The sequence below is a fragment of the Dromiciops gliroides genome, chromosome 4 (genome assembly GCF_019393635.1).
Source record: "Dromiciops gliroides isolate mDroGli1 chromosome 4, mDroGli1.pri, whole genome shotgun sequence".
In the NCBI taxonomy this organism is placed as follows: Eukaryota; Metazoa; Chordata; class Mammalia; order Microbiotheria; family Microbiotheriidae; genus Dromiciops; species Dromiciops gliroides.
Window position 1 is genome coordinate 155,252,426 of NC_057864.1, and position 6,793 is coordinate 155,259,218.

The following is a 6,793-nucleotide window of genomic DNA, read 5'->3' on the forward strand; positions in this document are numbered from 1 at the left end:
TTCAAGTGTTGCCTACTCCTCCATCATCCCCTCTTTTGAAATAGCAATTTTGTGCCTTTTTAATGTAAGATACTTTATCACATTCTTTCTCTCCTTTCCTCTTTCTCTCGGTGCATCCCTCTTTCTCACCACTTTTTTATTTTTTGTATATTATCACATCATAGTCAACTCACATGCATGCCCTCTGTCTATATATATATATATATATATATATATATGTATATGTATACTCCTTCTAACTGCCTAAATATTAATAAAGTTCTTAAGAGTCACAAGTGTCATATCTTCATATAAGAATGTAAACAGTTTAACCTTTTAAAATCCCTTATTATTTACTTTTCCTGTTTACCTTTTTATTCTTATTTTGAATTTTGTATTTAAAAATTAAAATTTCTCTTCAACTCTGAATTTATTCATCAGGAATGCTTGAAAATCCTCTATTTCATTGAATGTTCATTTTTTTCCCTGAAGGATTGTAATCTGTTTTACAAGGTGGGTGATTCTTGGTTGTAATCCTAGCTCCTTTACTCTCCAGATTATTATGTTCCAAGCTCTTTGATCTATCAATCCAGAAGCTTCTAAATTGTTTGGGATACTTACTCTAGTTCCACAATATTTAAATTGTTTCTTTCTGGCTGCCTTACAGTAATTTTTCCTTGACCTAGGAGCTCTGGTATTTGTCCATAATATTCCTGGGACTTTTCATTTGGGGACCTTTTTCAGAAGGTGATTGGTGGATTCTTTCAATTTCTATTTTATCTTTTGATTCTAGGATATCAGAGAAGTTTTCCTTTTCTGAAAATTTCTTAAAATATGATATCTAGTTTCCTTCTTTGATCATGGCTGTCAGGTAGTCTAATAATTCTTAAATTATCTTTTTTGATCTATTTTCCACATCAATTGTTTTCCAATGAAATATTTCATGTTTTCTTCTCTTTTTTATTCTTTTATTTTTGTTTTATTGTTTCATGATGTCTTTTTGGAGTCGTTAGCTTCCACTTGTCCAATTCTATTTTTTAAGGAATTTTTTTTCAGTGAATTTTGTACCTCCTTTTCCATTTTGCCAGTTATAATTTTTAAGGAGTTGCTTTATTCAATTGATTTTTGTACATTTTTTCCCATTTTTTATTCTTTCTTTACTAAGATATTGAATTTTTTCACGATTTTCTTGTATCATTTTCATTTATTTTTCCAGTTTTTCTTCTACCTCTCATTTGATTTTTGTTAGTTTGTTTTTTTCCTGGGGTCAATGAGGATTAAGGGACTTGCCTAAGGTCACACAGCTAGTAAGTATCAAGTGTCTGAGGCTGGATTTGAACTCAGGACCTCCTGAATCCAAGGCCAGTACTTTATCCACTTTGCTACCTAGCTGCCCCCCTCTCATTTGATTTTTAAAAAAATTTATGAGCTCTTTCAGGAGTTTTTCTGGGACCTGACACCAACTGTCATTTTCTTTCAGGCTTCTCATGTAGTATTTTTGAAAATGTCTTCTGAGTTTGTGTTTTGATTTTCTGTACCATAGTAACTTTCTAAAGTCATAGTCTTCTTCTTCTCCTCCTCCTCCTCCTCTTCCTCCTCTCCTTTTCCCAGGCTTTTTCTTGACTTTTAACATTATGTTAAAATTAGGCTTTGCTACTGGTTTGGAGGTAATATTGTCTTGAGTTTCAGGTCTTTTGCATAGCTGTTTTCAGATCTAATTCTTGGGACCTGTAAGTTTTCAGTTCTTATGTGATATGATTTAAGAAGGGATGTGGTCACTGCTTTTCTGGCCTGTATTCTGCTCTGAGTTACCACTACTACTGTTTTTCATTCTGCATCTGTGACCAGAATCCCCACTCTCCTGATTTCACAGGCTCTAGTGTGTTAGTGATCATCCTCCCCCTGTGACTATGACCTAGATCTATGACATTGATTCCTATTTAAGTAATACAACAGAGTCTGGCACACAGTGCCAGCAAAATGTGCCCTGTAGTCTCCTTTTTTGTGAGACAATCAGGGTTAAGTGACTTGCCCAGGGTCACACAACTAGTAAGTGTAAAGTGTCTGAAGCTGGATTTGAACTCAGGTCCTACTGATTCCAGGGCCTATGCTCTATCCACTGTGTCACCTAGCTGCCCCTCCATAGTCTCCTTTTGATGAGTTGTCCAACCCTTTTGCCAACTGTGGGCTGAGAGTTCTGGAAGTCACTGCTGCTGGTTCAACTGTCCCAATGGCTTATACAAGCTTGTGGGGATGGAACCTTCTGCTAGCTTGCACAAGGAGTGGGACCTCACTGCTAGGCTTCTCTGCTGACTCACAGGTGTGCAGGACCTCTCTGCTGGCTCACATGAGGGGATGAGGCTTTGCTTCTGGATGGTGGCATGGGAGTGATAGCTCAAGCATGGTTGAGCAGCCTTATTGCTTGCTCATGTTGGGTTCTGTGACTTGCTGCTGCCTTGCTAGGTTGTGGTCTGCTACTGACTTGCCCATGCTGTCTGCACTGGACTGTGCTTTACTGTAACCTCAGTGAGATGGGACTTTTCTCTTGATCTTCTAAAGTGTCTTGGTCTGGAAAATTGTTTCATTCTATACTTTTGTTGATTATGTTGTTCCAAAATTCATTTTGAGGTGTTATTTTAAGTTGTTTAGAGGGGAATTTGGGAGACCTCAGGAGAGCTCTTGCTTTACTATACCTTCTTGGCTCTCAGAAAATCCGCATAACTTTTATAGAATTAATCACTTCAACAGTGAATTTGCTTGGCAGATATGAATGATCCCATGTGAAAGATTAGTCAAGTGACTTTACCTAAGTAACAAAAAAGCAGAGCTGGAGCCCACATTAGGGCTCAGGTTATAGAGAATTCAAAAGACTCTGGAGTTAGACTGGATTTTAGAGATATTCTAATCTATATCTTTAATTTTATAACTAAAGTAGTGATTTATTCAAACTTCTGCAAAATCATTAGATCCATAAGTTTCAATTAAGCTAGGGCCAGTCAGGTGGTACAGTGACTAGAGTGGTGGGCCTTGATTCAGGAAGACTTAAGTTCAAACACTGCCTCAGACACTAGCTGATTGACCCTGGGCAAATCACTTAACTCCTGTCTTTTTCAGTTTCCTCATTTATAAAATGATGATAATAATAGTACCTACCTTCCAAGGCTGTTGTGAGCATAAAATAAAAAACAATGTTTATAAAGCCCTTAGCACAGAGCATGATACATAGTAGACACTTGATAAATGCTTGAAAAAATTCAGTAATCCACTCAACACACATTTGTCAAGTGCCAACTATGTGGTAGGCATTATATTAAGAACTGGGGATTCAGTGACAAAAAATTAAACAATCCCTGGCTTCAGGGAGGATAAATTCTTCTGAAGGGAACAAAATGTATAAACAAATGTATATATTAACATCCATATCTTCTAAAATGGTTTGGGTGGGAGTGGGAACCAACTCATAGCAGTGAAAGGAAATAAAAAAAGGCCTCTTGGAGAAGGTGAAAGTTGACTTGAGAATTAAAAGCAAGTTAGTTTTTAAAAAGCAGAAGTGAAGAGTGAAAACAATCTAATCATGTGGAACAGCCTAGACAAAATCATGATAGTGAGAAATGGAATGTTGGAGTACTAAGTAGGATAGTTTGGCTAGACAATTTGTTTCTGTAAAATTTCTGAGAAGCAAATCCTATTTGACTCTTTTGACTAAAAGCCCAATTAATATTGTGGATAATAGTGTTTTGTTTTTTGGGGTTTTTTTGCAGGGCAATGAGGGTTAAGTGACTTGCCCAGGGTCACATAGCTAGTAAGTGTCAAGTGTCTGAGGCTAGATTTGAACTCAGGTCCTTCTGAATCCAGGGCCTGTGCTTTATCCACTGCACCATCTAGTTGCCTGATAATAGTGCTTTATAGCATTTCTTATTACTACTTTCCATGGGGAGTGGGTATAAATATTGATTACCAACCTCCTATTTACAAGGCTTCCATATTCTGTCAACTCTAAGTTATTCACACTAGTGAAAAGAGGTATGGATAATCCAAAGGGGTGCATAATTTTAAAAATCGTTTGATGTTAGAAATGGAAAGGAACCCAGAAATCATTTACTGCAAACTCAAACTTTGAATTTAAAAAAAAGTCTTACAGGTTCAGAATGGGACATGTCTAGACATGTCTTCAGATTTCTGAGAACTACAAGCTCAATATGAGTTAACAGTGTAAATTGCCAACTCTCCCCTCCCCCAAATCTAATAAGATCTTGAGCTGATTTAATAGAAGCTTAATGTTCAGAGTAAAAATGTATATTTCCTCCATACCAGTTGTTCTTAACTATTTTTTGTATATGTCATGAACCCCTTTGCCAATCTAGCGAAGCCTATAAATCCTTTCTCTGAACAATGCTTTTAAATAATTGAAGGAAATGCTAAATTTCAGTTAGAGGTTATTGAAAATAAAAATTTCACCCTCATCGAAGGTCACACAGGTCCTTTGAAATCAATCTAAAGGCCTCTTATGGGTCCATTGACCCCACTTAAAAAACCCTGCCCTATAATTGACTCTGTTCAGTTCTGGATGTCTCACAGATATATGGGAGACATTGGCAAATTGAAGAGATCAACCAACATGGGTAAGAGGTTCTGTATTATGATATTCAAAGATTATTTGAATGAATGGGGCAAATGTAATCTCTGTAGTCATTTATCCTGTGCTAGAAAAGAGAAGACTTCAAGTGCGCACTATTGTTGTACTAAAATATTTGAAGCATTGCCATGAAGAGAGATTAGATTTGTTTTCTTTGGTCTCATAAGTCAGAACTAGGACCAATGGTTGGACATTACAGGAAGGCAGAATTCTGTTCAATAAAAAGATCTTCTATGAAACAGACATATTTTTCTAAGAGATCTGAGATCTTCATCACTGGATCTCTTCAAGGAAAGATTGGAAAATAATGTTAAAACTTGTAGAGAGGATTTTAGACATAGCCACTCGACCACATTTTTGCACTCTCTATTTTAGGGAAATCATTGACAAGCAAAAATACATTCTTATGAGAAAGAGAAGGACAGCAACAGGACTACATATGAGGTGGCCTCTGTGATCCTTTCTTACTCTCTGAGATTTTTGTTGATTACATTGACCCACCTGGGTTGACTTATTTGAAAGGCTTGCCAAGGGCTGAGGCAAGGGTTGGTTAAAGCAAAAAAGAGAAATATGGTTTCCACACCTTGACAATCAACAAGAAAGCAAATTGTATGTTTCTGCTGCATGGTGGTTGGGGAAGGGAAAAAGGCACAGAGTTGAGATCTGGCAGATTAGGTTATTCTGCCAAAGGGGATCAGAATCTTCTGTTTTTTTTTTTTTTATTGAGAACAGCCATTCAATTCCTGCAGCATCAGAAAATGAGCTCCCATTCCCTTCAAAATAGAAGAGTACTTGGTTTTACCAAAGAACTTAGAGTCGGGATCCTTAAACTTACTTATTACTTCAAGTGAATTTGGCAAACACACACACACACAACAATAACAACAAACAAGCAAATGAGAAAAAAAAGAATAAAATATTCCAACTCCAAAAGTTGAATTTTGGAAAACAAACATTTGGGATTTGGTGGGGTTTTGTATTCTATTTGCTTTTGTCCCCAGTAGGTGTCAACAGACTAATAGCAAATTCCACATCCTGAATGGTTGTCGTGAAATGATTCACTGACTTTTTTCATTTAATAAATATTTATTAAATGGGTACTTTTTAACAGTCGACAAGCATTCAATATTTGCTTATTATTTGCCAATCACTGTCACTTGGAGTGGAGAGAACATACAAATTTAGGTACCACTTGGTTCCTGTCTTCATGGAGATTTCAATCTCATATTGTGATATAACCTTAGATGCAAATGGAACATTTCAGAAATTTGAATTAATCATCAGCCAATCTTCTTAAACTACCAGTTCTGAAAGCCCTTTGTGTGCACAATTTTTTCCTTAGATATTTGAGTGATAAAAAGGGAGGAGGAGACACTGTCCCTGCTTTTTTTTTTTTTACACCAAAATTTTTTATTGTATTAGGTCACTGTAGGGGGTGGGGCCTTGGGCCCTTACTGCACAGCTTGCTCATTGGTGGTACTTCCAGAGTCTTGAGGCTTCATGACATCTGACAGTTCTGGGGGGCTGGAGAAAGACTCAATGTGCAATGTCTCAAATATGTCATCAGTTTGAAAGGCCAGCCCCACAGTGGCTAGTGCTTGAGGTCTGGCTGTCTGACTTGTGAAGCCACATTTGCCTAGGGTCTTACTTTCATCCAACAGCTGGTCATCCTTATAGAGCTGCTGCTCATCCAGGAGCCTCTTGAAGATGCCTTCCACAATGTGCTTCAGCTCAAATACTGTGCTCTACTCCTTTGAATCTGTGAAGATCATTGTCTTGTGGTTCTGGATCATTAGGAACATGTCCATCTCAGTGTCTAGGTTCCCTCCCCACCAATCAACTCACAGCCCCTGCTCTTAAGGGGATTGAGTATAATGGATAAATGATAGAATCTTAGAGATGAGAGTGTCTTTGGGACAGCTAGTCCAACCTCTTTTGTTGTTCAGTTGTTTCAGTCATATCCAACTCTTCATGACTGCATTTGAGGTTTTCATGGCAAAGATAATGGAGTGGTTTGCCATTTTCTTCTCCAGCTCATTTTATAGATGAAGAAATTGAGGCAAACAATTGTCCAGGGTCACAGAATAACTGTCTGAGGCCTGATTTGAACTCAGGAAGATGAGTCTTCTGACTCTAGGCTCAGCACTTTTTCTACTGTGCCACCCACATGCCCTATAC

The 6,793-nt window shown here is 37.5% G+C and overlaps 1 pseudogene; it reads right to left on the minus strand.

Moving 5' to 3' along the window:
* Positions 1 to 5,999: 5,999 nt before the first annotated feature.
* Positions 6,000 to 6,423, minus strand: LOC122752804 (annotated as a pseudogene).
* Positions 6,424 to 6,793: the final 370 nt, after the last annotated feature.